The sequence below is a fragment of the Molossus molossus genome, unplaced genomic scaffold (genome assembly GCF_014108415.1).
Source record: "Molossus molossus isolate mMolMol1 unplaced genomic scaffold, mMolMol1.p scaffold_m16_p_4, whole genome shotgun sequence".
In the NCBI taxonomy this organism is placed as follows: Eukaryota; Metazoa; Chordata; class Mammalia; order Chiroptera; family Molossidae; genus Molossus; species Molossus molossus.
The window spans coordinates 57332993-57354627 of NW_023425377.1; the positions used below are offsets into that span (position 1 = coordinate 57332993).

Sequence of the window (21635 nt, forward strand, 5' to 3'; positions counted from 1 at the left end):
AAATAATTCTTTCATTAAGAGTCCCTAATTAGGCAGAACCACCTTTCCCACATGTAGGGGCTGCTCAGAGTGTAGTCACATGAAATGGAATAGAATTCAGCCATGGCTTCATGAAAGAGATGTGGATGCAGGATTTCATTCATATTCTTCTGTTTCCAAAATAACAATCACCCAGAAATCACATATCAGCTGCGAAATGATAGCAACTTTGCACTTTAGACCATGGAGCCAACATTACACATGTCTCCTGTGGAGGAGCTGAACATCATGTTCATTGAACTTGTGGATGAACTTAACTTCACAGACAAACACAGGGAGGCCATGTTTGCACTCCCAGCTGAGAAAAAATGGCAAATATACTATAGCACAAAAAAAAAGGATAAGGAAGAAAACAAGGAAGCAACAAGTAGGCCTGAATTCTCTATTGATCAGCTCAATTCCATGGCTGCTGTAGGTATACTTTCTGTTGTCTGACACATGGTTTAAAATACAAGTCTAGTACAAAGCACACAGTTGCACAATAAATGAACTCGAGTAAGAGTTTTTTTTTTTTTTTTAAAAGGTCCCTAAATATTCATTGCTTTAAAAACAAAAACAAAAAACAGCACAGTAGAAAATTTGGGGTACAATGACTGATCTCACAACTAGAAGATCTCATCTCAAGATTGCTGCTTGTAATTCCCCAGTTTCTTCATCTATGCAATAGTTAATGTGCTTTAAAAATACATCATCCATAAGCAACAGGTTACCTACCAAGGAAACCCCATAAGGCTCTCAGCTGATTTCTCAAGAGAAACACTACAGGCCAGAGGGAATGGCATGAAGTAATCAAGGTCATGAAAAACATGGATCTGAATCCAAGTCTACTCTACCCAGCAAGGCTGTCATTCAAAATAGAAGGTCAAATAAAGAGCTTCACAGAAAAAAAAAAAAAAAAAAAAAAAAAAGCTAAGGGAATACATTAGCACCAAACCAGCACTACAAGAAATGTTAAAAAGGACTGCTGTAATTAGCAGGAGAAATAGGAAGAAATATAGAACCACACTAAACAAAAATGGCAATAAATAAATACATATAAATAACCACCTAAAATATAAACGGATTGAATGCTCCGATAAAAAGACACAGAGTAGCTGATTCGATAAGAAAGCATGACTCATCTATATGTTGTTTACAAAACACCCACCTCACAACAAAAGACTCACATAGGTTGAAAGTGAAAGGATGGAAAAAAATCTTCCAAGCAAACGGAAAAGAACAAAAAGCTGGGGTAGCAATACTTATATCTGATAAAATAGATTTCAAAATGAAGGCCATAACTAGAGACAAAGAAGGCCACTACATAATATTGAAAGGATCTATCCAACAGGATGATATAACCTTGATAAACATATATGCACCCAATATAGGAGCACCAAAATATATCAAAAATCTTCTGGAAGACTTCAAAGGAGAAATTGATAGCAATACAATCATAGCAGGGGACTTCAACACCCTGCCGACATCATTGGATAGATCCTCTAGACAAAAAATTAGCAAAGAAACACAGACTCTAAATGAAGCACTAGACCATATGGATTTAATAGATATCTACAGAGAATTACACCCCAAAACTACCAAATTCACATTCTTCTCAAGTGCACATGGGGCATTCTCAAAGATAGACCACATGTTAGGGCACAAACTAAGTCTCTACAAGTTCAAGAAGATTGAAATCATATCAAGCATCTTCTCAGATCACAATGGCGTGCAACTAGAAATCAATTGCAACAAGAACATGAAAAGGCATTTGAACACTTGGAAGCTAAATAGCATGTTATTAAACAACAAATGGGTTACTGAGGAGATCAAGGAAGAAATTAAAAACTGCCTGGAAGCCAATGAAAATGAACACACAACAACACAAACTCTATGGAATGCAGCAAAAGCAGTTCTGAGAGGGAAGTTCATAGCACTATAGGCCTACCTTAAGACACAAGAAAAATCTCTAATAGACTATCTAACCTCACAACTTAAAGAACTAGAGAGCAAACAAAAAGATAGCCCCAGAGCAAGTAGAAGGAAGGAAAATGTAAAGATCAGGGTAGAAATAAATGACATAGAGTCCAAAAAAACAATTCAAAGGATCAATGAAACAAAGAGCTGGTTTTTTGAAAAGATAAACAAGATTGATGGACCCTTAGCTAGACTCATGATGAAACAAAGAGAGAGAAACAAATGCACAAAATCAGAAATGAAAGAGAAGTAACAACTGACACCACAGAAATACAAAAGATTGTTAACAACTACTATGAACAATTAAAAAATTAGACAATCTAAATGAAATGAACAAATTTCTAGAAACACATAGTCTCCCAAAATTAGAGCAGGAAGATAAGGAAAACTTGAACAGACCAATAACAAGAGAAGAAATTGAAGATGTAATCAAGAATCTCCCAGCAAACATAAGCCCAGGCCCAGATGGCTTCATGGGGGAGTTTTACCGAACATTCAAAAAAGAACTAACACACATTCTCCTCAAACTATTTCAAAAAATTCAAGAAGAAGGAAGACTTCCAAACTCATTTTATGAGGCCAGCATAATTCTAATTCCAAAACCAGAAAAAGACACTACAAGGAAAGAAAACTACAGGCCAATATCCCTGATGAACATATGTGCCAAAATCCTGAACAAAATACTAGCAAATTGGATCCAGCAGTACATCAAATAAATTATTCACTGATCAAGTGGGATTCATCCCAGAGGTGCAAGGCTGCTGGTACAATATTTGCAAATCAATAAATGTGATACCACACATAAACAAAATAAAGAATAAAAACCACATGATCATATCAATGGATGCTGAAAAAGCCTTCGACAAAATCCAGCATCCATTTCTGATAAAAATGCTCAGCAATGTGGGAATAGCAGGATCATATCTCAACATAATAAAGGCCATTTATGAAAGGTCTACAGCCAACATCATACTCAATGGGCAGAAACTAAAAGCATTTCCCTTAAGAACAGGAACAAGGCAAGGATGCCCACTTTTGCTACTCTTATTCAACATAGTACTGGAAGTCTTAGCCACAGCAATCAGGTAGAAAAAATAAAAGGGATCTAAATTGGAATGGAGAAAGTGAAACTGTCATTATTTGCAGATGACATGATATTATACATAGAAAACCCTAAAGACTCCATCAAAAATCTACTAGACTTAATAAATGTACTTGGTAAAGAAGCAGAATACAAAATTAACGTCAAGAAATCGATGGCATTCTTATACACCAATGATGAACTCAGAAAAAGAGAAACTAAGAAAAAAAAAAACCATTTACAACTGCGGCAAAAAAAAATTAAGATACCTAGTAATAAACTTAGCAAATGAAATAAAGGACCTATTTGCAGAAAACTATAAGTCATTGAAAAAAGAAATAGAAGAAGGTATAAAAAAGTGGAAGCATATACCTTGTTCATGGATCAGAAGAATTAACATCATTAAAATATCCATACTACCCAAAGCAATCTATAAATTCAAAGCAATCCCCATCAAAATACCAATGACATACTTCACAGAACTAGAACAAATACTTCAAAAGTTCACATGGAACCAAAAAAAAAAACAAAAAAAAAAACACCTCGAATAGCAATCTTGAAAAAGAAGAACAAAGTAGGAGGGTTCACATTACTAGATTTTAGGTTATACTACAAAGCCACTATAATAAAAACAGCCTGATATAGGCACAAGAACGGGCAGATAGACCAGTGGAACAGAATAAAAAACCCAGAAATGAACCCAAGGCATTATGTTTAATTAATATTTGACAAAGTTGGCAAGAGCATACAGTGGAGTAAAGTCAGCTTCTTTAATAAATAGTGTTGGGAAAATTGGACAGCTACATGCAAAAAAATTAAACTAGACCATCAGCTTACACCATACACAAGAATAAACTCAAAGAGAATAAAGGACTTAAATGTGACTATGAATTCATTAAAATCCTAGAAGAAACTCTAGGCAACAAAATTTCAGACATCATATGCAGCAGAATTTTCACTGATAATCACCTAAGGCAACAGAAACAAATGAGAAAATGAACACATGGGACTACATCAAACTCAAAAGCTTCTGCGCAGCAAAAAATACTATCATCAAAATGGAAAGGCAACCCACTGTATGGGAGAACATCATTGCCAATGATGTATCAGATAGGGGGTTAATTTCCAAAATATATAGAGTGCTTACACAACTCAACAAAAGGAAGACAAAGAACCCAATTATAAAATGGGCAGAGGAACTAAATAGACACCTCTCCAAACAGGACATACAAATGGCTAAGACACATATGAAGAAATGCTCAATATCACTCATCATCAGAGAGATGCAAATTAAAACAACAATGAGGTATCCCCTCACACCTGTCAGAGTGGCTGCCATCAACAAATCATGAAACAGCAAGTGTTGTCGAGAGTGTGGAGAAAAGAGGACTGTAGTACACTGCTGGTGGGAATGCAGACTGGTGCAGCCACTATGAAAAACAATATGGTGTTACCTCAAAAAATTAAAATTGAACTTCCATTTGACCCAGCGATCCCACTTCTAGGAATATACCCTAAGAAACCTGAAACGCCAATCAGAAAGAATATATGTACCCCCATGTTTGTAGCAGCACTATTTACAATAGCTAAGATCTAGAAACAACCCAAGTGTCCATCAGTAGACGAATGGATAAAAAAGCAGTGGTACATATACACAATGGAGTACTATGCAGCAGTAAGAAAGAATGGTCTCTTTTCCTTTGAGATGACAGGGAGGGACCTTGAAAGCATTATCCTGAGCGAAGGAAGCCACACAGAGAAAGACAAGTATCATATGATCTCACTTATTTGTGGAATATAATGAACATTACAGTCTGAGGAATTGTGTAGTCCCAGAGACGTGGAAATGTGGTACAGACTGACAATCCCCAGAGCAGGACGTGGTGGGGGAGAGATAAACCACAGAACTTATATGCATGTGTACATGAACAATGGATATGGACAACATAGCTGGGGACACGGCAGGGAGGGAGGGGGAGGAGTAATCAGTTTGGGGGAAAAGGAGAAACATCTTTAAAGAAAAGAAACTAACTAATTAAATATAATAAATAAATAAAAACAGTGAGAAGGACCCAGTTAAGAAGGAGAAACTGCAAATACAAAAAGAAGAAAGTTTCATCTTTAATGTTAGGTTTCTTAGAAGACTTGAAGGAATCATCAAGTAGGAGGAGGGATCACAAAAATGAATTACAACCTCCACCTCCTCCTCTACTTCTTCTTCTCTCCTCTCCAACTTTCCTCCCCTCTTTCCATTACTCTCACTTCAATTTCCAAGCATATAGAATATTTGGACTTAAGTTGGCCACTGCCTCCTTATATTTTTATTTTTTTTAACATTTAATTAATTTATTTTTGTTACAGATATGTCTCCTTTTCTCCCACAGACACCCTCCTCTCAATCCCCACCCCCAAGCATTGTTGTCTATGTCCAGTGGTTATGCATACATGCATGTAAGTTCTTTAGTTTATCTTATCCCTTCCCCCAGCCCCCTTGCTCTGAGGTTTGTCAGTCTGAACCATACTCCTTTCTATGTTTCTGGGTCTGTTTTGCTCATCAGCTTTTTTTTGTTCATTATATTCCACATATAAGTGAGATCATGTGGTATTGTCTTTCTCTGGTTGGCTTATTTCCCTTAGCACAATACACTCCAGGTCCCTCCATGTCACCTCAAAGGATACGCGATCTTTCTTTCTTAGCCTGCATAGTGTTCCACTGTGTATACGCACCACAGCTTTTTTTTATCCACTTATCTATTGGCAAACATTTGTGCTGTTTCCAGTTCTTAGAGATTGTAAGTAGTGCTGCTATGAACATAAGGGTACATATATTCTTTCTTATTGTTGTTTCAGCCTTCTCTTGCTTATATTTTTAGTTATCAGTAATTCCAAGAGTGTTCTTAACCTGTGTATAATGAACCTAGGCTGTGTTGGAGTCATTCGTAAAATGTCAGTTGGGAATATAACAGTCTCCATAACTTGTGTTTGATGAGTCTTATTATGGACTAATAATATCCGGGCTTTTAAAATAAAATACCAAGTGAGGTCAGTTAGGAAACACAGATGAACCCTTAACATTCTTTCACCTCTCCAACTCAACCCACATCTGGGTACTAAAGATTGGTGACTTTTGAGTCAATGTGATAGAACTGGTCTTTTATAGTTATCTCAAAAGTCCGTCTCCCATTTTTTAAACCATTCTTGCTTGAGGTGGCCATGAGGGGGTGCCAGCAAGCCAGGCAGAGCTGAGACTTTGGAAGGAAAGGAAGTGCCTGCCTCCCATCCTACAAGTTATGGACACTACTCCCAACTTAAATATGTTCAAACCATCCTGGCCAGGTCCCAGAAACCCCTGCAGGGCACAGGTCTGTGGGAGCAGGGATAACAGCTCAGAACAGGGACATTCAACATGTGAAACCCAAACCAGACCCAGCCACTGGGCTATAGAGGCCCCACCTGCTGGACTACTTGGCTCTGCCCTGGTGGGCTTCAGCCAGGTTGCCCAGGGCCAGGCATGGATAGTGACTTACATTGGCCTGCAACAGAGAACCTCCCAGGAAGCCAGGGACCAACAACATATCAAGGGGCCAGAAACAACATCAGAGAAAAATCCAGTAAGCTCCACAAATAGCAGATCCAATGTTCATTTCTCTTCCTCATTTGCTTCCATATTCTTCATTTTAGTCCTTTCCTTCCCCTGTATAATTCTTTTGGTCTCATTCCATTTAGTACCCTGTTTTCTTTTTCTTTTTCAGTCTCTCTTGCTTTTGTTTTGTTTTGTTTTGTTTTGTTTTGTTTTGTTTTGTTTTGTATTTTGTAGTATTATCAGTTTTGTTTTGTTTTGTCTTCTTATGTTTTGTGAACACCTGTATAACACTGGCATGACATGGTCGAGGTTGAACCTTACAATGATCAATCCTGAGGGGAGACCCTACCCTCAAACACAGCACCAGTACTCAAGACTGAATTACAACAGAAGAGCCCACACAAGAGACATTCCTAGAGAATCCAGCTCAGGAGATCAAAGAGGCTCCACCACTATGTCCCACAAGACACTTTCTACATAAGACCATTCTATGAAGCCTGGGAAGCATAGCAGGTCTACATAATACATAGAAACAAACACAAAGAGACAGTTAAAATGGAGAGACAAAGAAACAACCCCCCAAAAGAAAAAATGGGAGAAATTGCTGGAAAAGGATTTAAATGAAATGTAGGCAAGCAATTTATCAGATTTAGAGTTCAAAGAGATGGTTATAAGGACATTCAAACAAGTTAGTGAGAACTACAAGGAACTTAGTGGGAACCACATCAGCATGAAAAAAAAATTAGAAATCATGAATGAGAACCAATTGGAAATGAAAAATGATAAGCCGAAATAAAGGATACCCTTGAAGGAATCAATGGTAGATTAGAAGAAGCTAAGGACAAAATTAGTGAATTAGAAGGTAGACTGAAACACCCAATCAGAGCAACAATTAGAACAAAGAATTAAAAAGCAGGAGGATAGTTTAAGTGAAAGTTGGGACAATATGAAACATAACAATATCTGCATCATAAGGGTACCCAAAGGAGAAGAATCTCAGAAAAGAATAAAGAACCTATTTGAAGAAATAATAACAAAAAAAGTTCCTAACCTGGTGAAGGAAAAAGTCACACAAGTTCAGGAAACACAGGGGGTCCCAATCAAGATTAACTTCAAAAAAACACACACCTAGACAAATCATAATTAAAATGGCAAACACTAAAGACAAGGAAAAAAATCTTAAAGACAACAAGAGAAAGACAGAAAGTTACCTACAAGGTAGTTTGAATTAAACTATCAGCTGATTTCTCAAATAGAAACCCTTCAGGCCCAAGGGGAGTGGCATGAAGGGTACAAAGTAATGAAAAGCAAGAGAATGAATCCAAGACTACTCTATCCAGCAAGGCTATTATTTAAAATTGAAGGTAAAGTAAAGATCTTCCCAGAAAAAAAAAAAAATAGCTAAAGGAGTACGTTACCACCAAACCAGTATTGCAAGTAATGCTAAAGGGACTACTTTAAGAAGAAGAAAATGAAAGGAAGAGGAACAAAGGTATACTTTTAAAAATGGCAACAAATAAGTACCTGTCAATAATAACCTTACATGTAAGTGAACTAAATGCTCCAATCAAAAGACATAGGGTAGCTGAAATGATGAGAAAACATGACCCACATGTATGCTGTCTACAAGAGACCCACCTTAGGAAAAGAAATTCACATAGACAGAAAGTGAAGAAATGGAAAAAAATATTCCATGCAAATGAAAACAAACAAACAAACAAAAAGCCAGGGTAGCAATACTCATCATATCTGACAAAATAGACTTCAAAACAAAGGCTATGACAGAGACAAAGAATGTTACAACATAATAGTAAAGAGATCAATCCAACAAGAAAATGTAACCCTTGTTAACATATATGCACCCAATACAGAAGCACCCAAACATATATATAAAACTCTTGATAGACTTTAAGGGAGATACGACAGAAATACGATCATAGTAGGGGACTTTAACACCCCACCGACATCCATGCATAGATTTCCAGACAAAAAAATAAACAAGGAAATAATGGTCTTAAATGACACACTAGATCAGTTAGATCTAATTAATATTTACAGAACAGTTCATCCAAAAGCAGCACAATATATGTTCTTTTCTCCCCCTTTTTTTAAATCCTCACTTGAGGACATTGTTTTCCATTTATCTTCAGATAGAGTGAGAGGTAGGGAGAGAAAAAGAGACAGGGGGGAGGGGAAACATCGACGATGTGAAAGGGACACATCAACTGGCTGCCCCAGGCAGGACCCCCACCAGGGCAGGGGACGAACCACAACCAAGGCACTTGCCCCTGACTGGACTGGAACCAGCACTAACAACTCATTGGTCCATTGGTCGATGCTCTAAGCACTGAGCAAAACCAGCAAAGGCCAATATATGTTCTTTTTATGTGCACATGGATCATTCTCAAATTTGGATTATATGTTAGGACACAAAATAAGCTTTAACAAATTCAACAAGATTGAAACATCTTAGATCACAATGGCATGAAATTAAAAATCAACTACAATAAAAAACTTTAAAACATTCAAACACATGGAGGATAAATAGCATGTTATTAAACAATGAATGGATTACCAATGAAATCAAGAAAGAAATATAAAACCTGGAAACAAATAAAAATGACCACACAGCCCCAAATCTATGGGACACTGAAAAAGCAGTTCTGAGAGGGAAGTTTATAGCCTTGCAGCCTACCTCAAGAAACAAAAAAAAGCTCAAATGAGCAATCTAAGGTACAACCAAAATAACTAGAAATAGAACTACAAGGAAAGCCCAGAGTAACTAGAAGGAAGTAAATAAATATTAGAGTGGAAATGATGACAGAGACTTTAAAAAAAACCCACAAAAAACAATACAGAAAATCAATTAAACCAAGAGCTGGTTCTTTGAAAAGATAAACAAGATCGATGAACCTTTAACCAGACTCATCAAAAAAAGAGAAGAGAGGACCCAAGTAAATAAAATCAGAAATAAAAGAGGCAAATTAACAACTGACATCACAGAAATACAAATGATTATAAGAAAACACTATGAACAACTATATGACAACAAACTAGACAACCTAGATGAAATGGACAAATTCTTAGAAAAATACAATCTACCAAAACTCAATCAGGAAGAATCAGAACATCTGAATAGCTTGATAACAAATGATGACATTGAAGTGGTCATAAAATATCTCTCATACAAAAGTCCTGGATTGGATGGCTTCACAGGCCAGCTTTACCAAGCATTCAAAGAACTAACACCTTCCTCCTCAAATTTTTCCAAGTAATTAAAGAGGAAAGAGGATTTCCAAGCTCTTTTACCAGGCTTAAATGTAAGTTGTGAAACCATAAAAAAACAAACAAACAAAAAAAACACCTAGAAGAAGGTCGGGCCCTGAAGATGGAGGCGGGCACCCCAAGCGGCTCCGCCCAGTAGTAGTGGTGGGACAGCACTCTCCGCGGGGCTGGCCGCCCCAGAGTGGCAGCAGCAGCGCCAGGACTTGAGGATGGTAAATTGACCCAAGGGAAGAAGAACAAACGGGCCGCGAACTGCTGGCCAAGAAGATCATCATTAAGGACGGTGGCACGCCTCAAGGAATAGGTTCTCCTGGTGTTTATCATGCAGTTATCGTCATCTTTTTGCTTGGGGATTATTGACGGCACCCACGTCGGTGGTATTACATGAAACCTTCCCTAAACATACATTTCTGAAGAACGGCCTAATTCAAGGAGTAAAGGGTTTGTTGTCATTCCTCAGTGCCCCGCTTATTGGTGCTGTTTCTGATGTTTGGGGCCGAAAATCCTTCTTGCTGCTAACGGTATTTTTCACATGTGCCCCCATTCCCTTAATGAAGATCAGCCTATGGTGGTACTTCGCTGTCATCTCCGTGTCTGGGGTTTTTGCAGTGACTTTCTCCGTGGTGTTGGCATATGTAGCAGATATAACCCAAGAACATGAAAGAAGTATGGCCTACGGACATGCTTCAGCAACATTTGCCACAAGCTTGGTGATCAGCCCTGCCATCCGAGCTTACCTCGGACAGGTGTACGGGGACAGCTTGGTGGTGGTCCTGGCGACAGCGCTTGCCCTGCTGGATATTTGCTTCATCCTGGTGGCTGTGCCGGAGTCTCTGCCCGAGAAGATTCGGCCCGCGTCCTAGGGGGTGCCCATCTCTTGGGAACAGGCCGATCCCTTTGCATCCCTAAAGAAAGTGGGCCAGGATTCCATAGTGCTGCTCATCTGCATCACGGTGTTCTTCTCCTACCTGCCCGAGGCCGGCCAGTACTCCAGCTTCTTCCTGTACCTCAGACAGATAATAAAGTTTTCACCAGAAAGCGTTGCTGTGTTTATAGCAATCCTCGGCGTTCTCTCCATTATCGCGGAGACCATAGTCTTGAGTTTACTTATGAGATCAATTAGAAATAAGAACACCATTCTATTGGGTCTGGGATTTCAGATATTACAGATGGCATGGTATGGTTCTGAACCTTGGATGATGTGGGCCACAGGGGCCGTGGCTGCCATGTCCAGCATCACCTTCCCCACTGTCAGTGCACTTGTGTCTTGAACTGCTGATGCTGATCAACAAGGTGTCATTCAAGGAATGAAAACAGGAATCCGAGGGCTGTGCAACAGTCTGGGACCAGCTCTTTACGGGTTCATTTTCTACATATTCCACGTGGAACTAAAGGAGCTGCCAATGACAGGAACAGACTAGGGGACAAACACCAGCCCACAGCACCACCTTGAACAGAATTCCATCATCCTTGGTCCCTCCTTTCTCTTTGGAGCCTGTTTGGTTCTGCTGGCTCTGCTGGTGGCCTTGTTTATATCAGAACACATCAACTTCAGCTTGTGGTCCAGCAGCGGGAGAAAGCGTTGTGGTGGTCACGGCCATCCTCATAGCGTGCAGGTGCCAGGACACTAATGTGTGACAGGTGACGGCCACAATCAGGAAGACTTTTCTACCTGCACTCAGGTCTGAGTTTGCACCTGTAGTACTGATGTACATTCCACTTCCTTCTACGATACACTTTAAGGGTGTCTTAAGAAACATATCTGCATGGACTCCTGGGGACTAAAGGAAGTTATAGACAGTTTTATTCACCATGACCAAGTGGGATTCATCTCAGGGATGCAAGGCTGGTACAATATTCGCAAATCCATAAATGTGATACACCACATAAATAAATTGAAGAATAAAAACCACATGATCATATCAATAAATGCTGAAAAAGCATTCGACAAAATCAAGCATCCAATTCTGATAAAAACACTCAGTAAGGTGGGAATAGAGGGATCGTATCTTAACATAACAAAGGCCATATATGAAAGACTTACAGCCAACATCATACTCAATGGGCAGAAACTAAAAACATTTCCCTTAAGAACAGAAACAAGACAGGGGTGCCCACTTTTGCCACTCTTATTTAACATAGTACTGGAAGTCTGAGCCACAGCAATCACACATGAAGAAAAATTAAAAAGAATCCAAATTGAAATGGAGGCAGTGAAACTGTCATTATTCACAAATGACATGATATTATACATAGAAAACCCCAAAGACTCCATCAAAAATCTACTAGACTTAATAAATGAACTTGGAAAAGTAGCAGGATACAGAATTAACATCAAGAAATCAACAGCATTCTTGTACACCAATGATGAACTCAGGAAGAGAAACTGAAAAAACAATCCCATTTACCATTGCAGCACAAAAAATTAAGACACATAGGAATAAACTTAACAAAAGAAGTTAAGGACCTATTTTCAGAAAACTACAGGACATTGAAAAAAGAAATAAAGGAAGATATAAAAAGTGGCAGCACATACCTTGTTCATGGATTGCAAGAAATAACATCATTAAAATGTTCATATTACCCAAAGCAATCTATAGATTTAATGCAATCCCCATCAAAATACCACCGACATACTTCACAGAACTAGAACAAATACTTCAAAAGTTCATATGGAACAAAAAAAGACCCTGAATAGCCACAGCAATCTTGAAAAAGAACAAAGTAGGTGGGATCACAATACCAGATATCAGGTTATACTACAAAGCTACTGTATTCACAACAGCCTGGTACTGGCACAAGAACAAGCATATAGACCAGTGGAACAGAACAGAGAACTCAGAAATGGACTCAAGACATTATGCTCAATTAATTTTTGACAAAGGAGGCAAGAGCATACAATGGGGTAAAGACTGCCTCTTTAATAAATGGTGTTGGGAAAACTGGATAACTACTTGCAAAAGAAATGAAAGTAGACCATCAGCTTACACCATACACAAGAAAAAACTCAAAATGGATAAAAGACTTAAATGTGACCCGTGATTTCATAAAAATTCTAGAAGAAAATGTAGGCAACAAAATCTTGGACATCATGTGCAGCAGAATTTTCACTGATACATCACCTAAGGCAACAAAAACAAACGAGAAAATGAACACATGGGACTACATCAAACTCAAAATTTTCTGCACAGCAAAAGAAACAACCATCAAAATGGAAAGGCAACCCACTGTATGGGCAAGCATCATTGCCAACAATATATCAGATAAGAGGTTAATATCCAATATATAGAGAGTGCTCATAAAACTCAACAAAAGGAAGACAAAGAACCTAATTAAAAAATGGGCAGAGGAACTAAATAGACACCTCTCCAAACAGGACATACAAATGGTTAAGAGACATATGAAGAAATGCTCAACATTACTAATCATCAGAGAGATGCAAATTAAAACAACAATGAGGTATCACCTCACACCTGTCAGAATGGCCACCATCAACAAATCATCAAACAACAAGTGTTGGTGAGGTTGTGGAGAAAAGGGGACTCTAGTACAGTGCTGATGGAAATGCAGACTGGTGCAGCCACTATGAAAAACAATATGGTGTCACTCAAAAAATTAAAAATTGAACTTCCATTTGACCCAGTGATCCCACTTCTAGGAATGTACCCTAAGAAGTCTGAAACACCAATCAGAAAGAATATATGTAGCCCCATAATCATAGCAGCACTATTTACAATGGCTAAGATCTGGAAACAGCTCAAGTGTCCATCAGTAAATGAATGGATAAAAATTGTGGTACATATACACAATGGAGTACTATGCAGCTGTAAGAACAAAAAATTTCTTATCCTTTGAGATGACTTGGAGGGACCTGGAGAGTATTATCCTAATGAAACAAGCCAAGCAGAGAAAGACAAATATCACATGATCTCACTTATTTGTGGAATATCATGAACATAACAGTCTGAGTAATAAGATAGACCCAGAGACGTGGAAGTAGGGTACAGACTGACAACCCTCAGAAGAGGGGATGGTGGGGGGATGCAAGAGATAAAACACATTAGTATTTTGTGAATACCCCTGAAATATATTGGAGGAGAGGATATTTTGTAAATTTCTCTACTAATTTTTCCATGAATGGACAAAGAAAGCTATTCCTACAAGGTCTGTAAAGCAGACTTAGCTAAGTATAAATAAAAAATGTATTTTTTGCTGGTCTGTATTCTATTTGCACTAAGGTAATTTGGTTTCACATAGTTTATAAAGTGTAGATAACAGTATTTTAATTAATATAGCAAATAAAATGATTTTATAGTTAAAAAAAAAAAGAGATAAAACACAGAACTTATATGCATTTGTGCATAACCAACAACAAAGCCAGGGATGGGGTGGGGGGATGGGGAGGATTGTGTCAATGGGGTAAAAAAGGAAAGACATCTGTGATAAAAACAAAATAAAAAATAAATAAATAATATAAAAAGGTAAACACACACACACACACACACACACACACACACACCTTGAAGAAAATGTAGGCAGCAAAATCTCAGACATTACACATAGCAGAATTTTTACTGATACATTGCCAAGGGCAAGAGAAACAAAGAACAAAATTAATCAATGGGACTACATCAAACTAAAAATTTTCTGTACAGCAAAAGAAACCAGCATCAAAATAAACAAGGAACCCATTATATAAGAGAGCATATTTACCAATGACACATTGGATAAGAGGTTAATTTCCAAAATACATAAAGAACACATACAACTCAAGAAAAGACAATTTAATTACAAAATGGGCACAAGACCTGAATAGACACATCTCCAAAGAGGACATACAAATGGCCAAGAGACATATGAAAAAACGCTTAACATCACTAATTGTCTGAGAGATGTAAATTAAAACTACAATGAGGTATCACCTCACACCTGCCAGAATGGTTACCATCAATAAATCAACAAACAACAAGTGCTGGTGAGGATGTGGAGAAAAGGGAATGCTAGTAGACTGCTGGTGGGAATGCAGACTAATATAGCCACTATGGAACACAGTATGGAATTTACTCAAAAAATTAAAAATAAAACTGCCATTTGAACCAGTGATGTTATTTCTTGGAATATATCCTAAAAAACCTGAAACACCATCAGAAAGAATATATGCACCCCTCTGTTTATGGCAGCACTATTTATAATAGCTAAGATCTAGAAACAGCCCAAGTGTCCATCAGTAGATGAGCGGATAAAAAAGCGGTGGTACATTATTTACACAATGGAATTCTATGCAGCTCTAAAAGGAAGGATTTCTTACCCTTTGTGACAACATGGATGAACCTGGAGAATATTATGCTTATAAGCCAGTAGGAGAAAGATAAATATCACATGATCTCACTTATAAGTGGACTCTAATAATGATCATAATAAACTAATGAAAAAATAGGTCCAGAGGCATGGATGGATACATGGAACAGACTGACATATTTTAGAGGGGGAGTGGGGAGAGATGGTAAAAGATTAAACAAAGAACTTACACATATACACAACCAATGGACACATACAACAGTGTGGTGAGGGTATGGGGTAGGGCAAGGGCTGGGAGGAGTTGGGTGAAAGTGGGGAAAGTTGGAGGACATCTGTAATACTGTCAACAATAAAAATAAGCCTCTCTCCCATGATCTTTCATCCTGAGGTAACATTAAAGAGCAAGGTCAAGTCTCATACCAGGTAAGATGATAAGACCCATTAATTGCTCTAGGCCTTCCTGCCTGCTTTGGTATGGAGGCTTCATGCTCTGATATATGAGTCTTCAGCTGCACAGGTCATTGCATAAATCCTATGAATTACGTTTATCTATTACACTTTTGTTTCATAGGAGGCTTCTGTGTTTTTATGTTTGTCTAACAGTGATGTCCCAGGGGTTGGTATTCAGGCTGCAGATGCACCTGCCAAAGTGTTACCTGGGTTGGCTGTGGCTCCCTCTCTTGCATGCCACACCCAGCCTGCCTCATTAGGAATGAATGTCTCCTGCCTCAGCGGCTGGTGCTCTTTTTTTTAAAAAAAACAATCTGCTTTCATTTAATTTTTCTTCTTTTGAGTAAGAGAAATTTCAGTTAAATTCAACTATCCATACTGGATACTAATAAACATAAGTTACTGTTAAGCAACTATAAGGAACATAAAGTTATATTCACTAAACTGTAAGTGCCTCGAGGACATAGACTATGTTTTATCATCAGGAAGAAGGTAGAATTTTCTAAGATATATAGTTTTCTAGGGGTGAGCATAGTGGAACAAGTAAGTCTGAGCTCTTTCCTATCAAATTTTTATAATGATATTATATTATAAAGTTCACTTTTTAGATAACAGCCTATCATTGTGAATTCATATATACCTTGCCATCCCTCAGAAGTCTATTAAGAATGACTACAGGTAGAATCGTATGTATGGGTATGTGTTTGTGTGTGGTTTCATGACAAGTTTCAAAAGAACTATTGGTTATGCATCAATCCTTTTTACCACACCCACAAGTGGGAGTAATAATTGGTTTCATCATCTGTCATGGTGAACATTTATTTTTAGGTGAAACATTTTTACTTCTTTCCAGGCTAGTGAAATCATGTGCCTGAGGGGAAAAAAACAAAAACAAAAACAAATTTCTTTTGGGTGAGATGGTAGAGAGGTAATTGGCTGTGGAAAGAATCAACAAAGACACATTTCTATTTCAATAAACTAATTAAATTTTTTAAAAAACTGAGAACTCATATGCACCCAAATCCTGGTTGGATAACTTGTTATCAATTCTTTATTGCAGGATAATAGGGCCTCAGAGTTTTGAAAGAGAAAAAATTATGATCCAGAATTATTAATGTTAAATTGGATTACAAAATGAAGAACCTCTTATGACTGTGTTATTGATGAACAGATAACAGACAAATGGGGTAGGAGGGGGAATATTAAAGAGAGAATATGATGAGTGTGATGGGATGGTTAGGATAAGAGGTTGGGAGGAAAGGGCTTTGAGGATTTATTGGGCCTTGATAGCCCCCACGTCCACATCAACTTCCTCAGATCCTTGAAAAACAGTGGATTTTTGAGAGCTACCCCAACTACACTGCCACTATCTCTCAGGAGCAAGGAATGTATGTGGAGTGAGTGATGAGGTATCAGCTGGACATGGAAGGCTAGGAAATTTTGAAGTAGAACAATCTGGAGAATTAGACACACTGGCCTAGGTGGACATTGCTGCTTGTGACAGCCTTGTCAGATGCATTTCTGCTATGGAATTAAGAGCAAAACCATCTTTAGATATTGGAACTAAGAGTAGTCTATCTCTGCTGTATTTTGCACCAAGTTTTTCATAAGTAAATCCCCTTTTCCTTAAGAGAAACAGAAAAACTCCTAAAAACTACCATTGGGCTCTAGTTTTACAAAAACAATCTGTCTTTGATGGGATCCAGTGGAAGTCATGAGTCTAAAGAGGATTTGAAGAATCTTCAAACCAGGAATTATATTTACCTGCCTGTATATGAAGCCAACAACGTGGAAGAGTCTGTCCTCCTTGTTTCATATAAATAAGTTGGCTTTTAGCTTAGAAAATAAATACATTAAAAAAAATATTTTTCTGAGCTTGTGAAAACATAGAAAACTCTGCAGGCAGACATCATTGTAAAGTTATTGGAGGAAACTTGTTCTTCAACAGGCATCTGTATTTTGAGGTGATTTCTGAGAGATGTTTTAAAAATGTTGTTCAATACCTAAGCATAATCCTTTCTCTCAGCCAAAACATCATGAAAAGTTCTCCACAAACTATAGAGTCTAAGTTAAACCAATACGATTGTTACCATAGGCAAAAGATACATTACAATATCTTGCTATGATACTGCATTAGTCAGCATTCTCCACAGAAATTCTCCCCGTCTCCACTATCTGTTTTTTTTGGATCTTACCTTTGTCTCCATTGTTCTGCTACCTTACAATAATGTGCCTTAATATGGCTCTATTTTTAACCATTGTTCTGAATATTCAGTGGGCTCTTTCAATGTGGAAACTCTTGTACTTCCATTCTAGGACAATTTCTTGAATTATTTCTTTGATCCCTTGTTTCATTCCATTTTCTCTATTCTCTCTTTCTGGAACTCCATTTGTTCAGATTTTGGGAACTCTTATACTAATCCTCTAATTGTCTTGTATTTTCCTCTCTTTTTTTCCAACCTCTGCCATTTTTCTACTTTCTGGTATATTTTCTCAACTTCATTTCCAAATTCTCAACTGACATTTTTCTTTTCTGCTCTCATGTTTCTTTATTATGATTTCCAAAAACATTTTTTATTTTTATGTATGGGTACAGTGCCTTTTAATAAATCTCTTGGAGGATATTAGTATTTGTTTTAAGGTTATCATCTTCTTTTTTGTAAATTAATTAATTTATTTGTGTTACAGATGTTTCTCTTTTTCTCCCACTGATACCCCATCCCCAGCCCTCCCCGCCCTGTCCCCAGCTTTGTTTTCCATGTCCATCATTCATGCACACATGCATATAACTTCCGTGGTTTATCTCTCCCCCACCACCCCCTCTTCTGGGGATTGTCAGTCTGTACCCCACTTCCACATCTCTGGGACTACTTCATTCCTCAGACTGTTATGTTCATTATATTCCACAAATAAGTGAGATCATATGATACTTGTCTTTCTCTGTTTGGCTTGTTTTGCTTAGGATAATACTTTCCAGGTCCCTCCATGTCATCTCAAAGGATAAGAGATCTTTCTTTCTTATAGCTGCATAGTACTCCATTGTGTATATGTACCACAGCTTTTTTTATCCATTTGTCTACTGATGGACATTTGGGCTAATTCCAGATCTTAGCTCTTATAAATAGTGCTGCTACAAACATGGGGGTACATATATTCTTTCTGATTGGTGCTTCAGGCTTCTTAGGGTATATTCCTAGAAGTGGGATCACTGGGTCAAATGGAAGTTCAATTTTTAATTTTTTGAGTGACACCATATTGTTTTTCGTAGTGGCTGCACCAGTCTGCATTCCCACCATCAGTGCACTAGGGTCCCCGTTTCTCCACACCCTTGCCAACACTTGTTGTTTGATGATTTGTTGATGGTGGCCATTCGGACAGGTGTCAGGTGATACTTCATTGTTGTTTTAATTTGCATCTCTCTGATGATTAGTGATGTTGAGCATTTCTTCATATGTGTCTTAGCCATTTGTATGTCCTGTTTGGAGAGGTGTCTATTTAGTTCCTCTGCCCATTTTTTAATTGGGTTCTTTGTCTTCATTTTGTTGAGTTGTGTAAGCACTCTATATATTTTGGAAATAAACCCCTTATCTGATATATCACTGGCAATTAAGCTCTCCCATACAGTGGGTTGCCTTTCCATTTTGATGATTGTATTTATTGCTGTGTAGAAGCTTTTGAGTTTGATGTAGTCTCATGTGTTCATTTTCTCCTTTGTTTTTGTTGCCTTAGGTGATGTATCAGTGAAAATTCTGCTGTGAATGATGTCTGAAATTTTGTTGCCTACAGTTTCTTCTAGGATTTTTATGGATTTATGAGTCACATTTAAGTCTTTTATCCATTTTGAGTTTATTCTTGTGTATGGTGTAAGCTGATGGTCCAGTTTTATTTTTTTGCGTGTAGCTGTGCAATTATCGCAACACCGTTTATTAAAGAGGCTGTCTTTACTCACTGTATGCTCTTGCCACCTTTGTCAAATATTAATTGAGCATATTATCTTGGGTCCATTTCTGGGTTCTTTGTTCTGTTCTACTGGTCTATATGCCTGTTCTTGTGCCAGTACCAGGGTGTTTTTATTACAGTGGCTTTGTAGTATAACCTGGAATTTGGTAATGTGATCCCTCCAACTTTGTTCTTTTTTTTCAAGATTGCTGTGGCTCTTCGAGGTGTTATTGGTTCCATATGAACTTTTGAAGTATTTGTTCTAGTTCTGTGAAGTATGTTATTGGTATTTTGATGGGGATTGCATTGAATCTATAAATTGCTTTGGAAAGTATGGACATTTGAATGATGTTAATTCTTCCAATTCATGAACAGGGTGTGTGCTTCCCCTTTTTTATATCTTCTTCTATTTCTTTTTTCAATGATCTGTAGTTTTCTGCAAATAGGTCCTTAATTTCTTTGGTTAAGTTTATTCCTAGGTATCTTAATTTTTTTGCTGGAATGGTAAATGGGATTGTTTTCTTAGTTTCATTTTCTGTGAGTTCATCATTGCTGTATAAGAATGCCATCGATTTCTTGATGTTAATTTTGTACCCTGCTGCTTTGCCAAATTCATTTATTAAGTCTAGTAAATTTTTGATGGAGACTTTGGGGCTTTCTATGTATAGTATCATGTCATCTGCGAAAAATGACAGTTTCACTTCCTCCATTCCAATTTGGATCCCTTTTATTTTTTCTTCATGTCTGATTGCTGTGGCTAAGACATCCAGTACTATGTAAAGTAAGAGTGGCAAAAGTGGGCATCCTTGTCTTGTTCCTGTTCTTGAGGGAAATGCTTTTAGTTTCTGCCCATTGAGTAGGATGTTGGCTGTAGGTCTTTTATATATGGCCTTTGTTAGGTCGAAATACGATCTCTCTATTCCCACATTGTTAAGTGTTTTTATCAGAAATCGATGCTGGGTTTTGTTGAAGGCTTTTTTAGCATCTATTGATATGATCATGTGGTTTTTATTCTTTATTTTGTTTATGTGGTATATTACATTTATTGACTTGCACATATTGTACCAGCCTTGCATCCCTGGGATGAATTCTACTTGATCATGGTGAATAATTTTTTTGATATATTGCTGGATCCTATTTGCTAGTATTTTGTTCAGGATTTTGGCATCTAAGTTTATCAGGAATATTGGCCTGTAGTTTTCTTTCTTTGTAGTGTCTGTTTCTGGTTTTGGAATTAGAATTATGCTGGACTCATAAAATGAGTTTGGAAGTCTTCCTTCTTCCCCACACAATTCCATTCCAGTCCATCCTCCCTCTGCCGGAGCCCAAGGTGAGTGACTGAGGCTATTTTAGCATCTGTCCCAGCTCTGCACTATGGAGCTGCTTGGGAGTTTAACCCAAGGGTGCTCACAGCTAAGGCCGCTGCAGTCTCTGGGTTCCCAGTCCCCGTCTTGCACCTCCACAAGCCTACCAGGATCCAGTCAGGGTCGCTGGTTATATGGTCCTTGCAAGCTGCTTTTCTGTTGCTCTTTCCTGACGATTTTTCTTTATTTTTGTTGTAATTCCAGTTTGGTTCTGGGAGATGTTCTGTGTAGTTTCCATTCACTCTGCCGCCATTTTGGAAACCAAGTTATCATCTTCTTATATAATCTCTATTCAAGTGGCTTTTTTCTGCTTATTTGTTTTGCCTTTAATATTTTCATTAGAATCTTTCTCCAGAACACTGCTTATATCTAGTGTTTTTTTTTAATATATATATATTTAAAGTGTGGGTACTTTTTAAAGCTGTTGCAAAGATTTGTTGCAAGGATAGGGCTTGCATACTCTACTGTGAGTAACCTGGCCGAGATTCTCATTGTGGATGCCACTCTCTCCAGTTTTTATTTTGTTATTGTTCTTTAGTGTTTAGTTGTTCTTTTTTCCCCTTTGGCCTAGTCAGTTTTCCTAGAGAAAAATCTTCCAACATCTTTCCTGGGGCATATAAATATCACTGCTGGTGTTTTG

General features: G+C 37.8%; 1 pseudogene; it reads left to right on the forward strand.

The window, feature by feature from the left end:
- Positions 1 to 222: 222 nt before the first annotated feature.
- Positions 223 to 11575, forward strand: LOC118643794 (annotated as a pseudogene).
- Positions 11576 to 21635: the final 10060 nt, after the last annotated feature.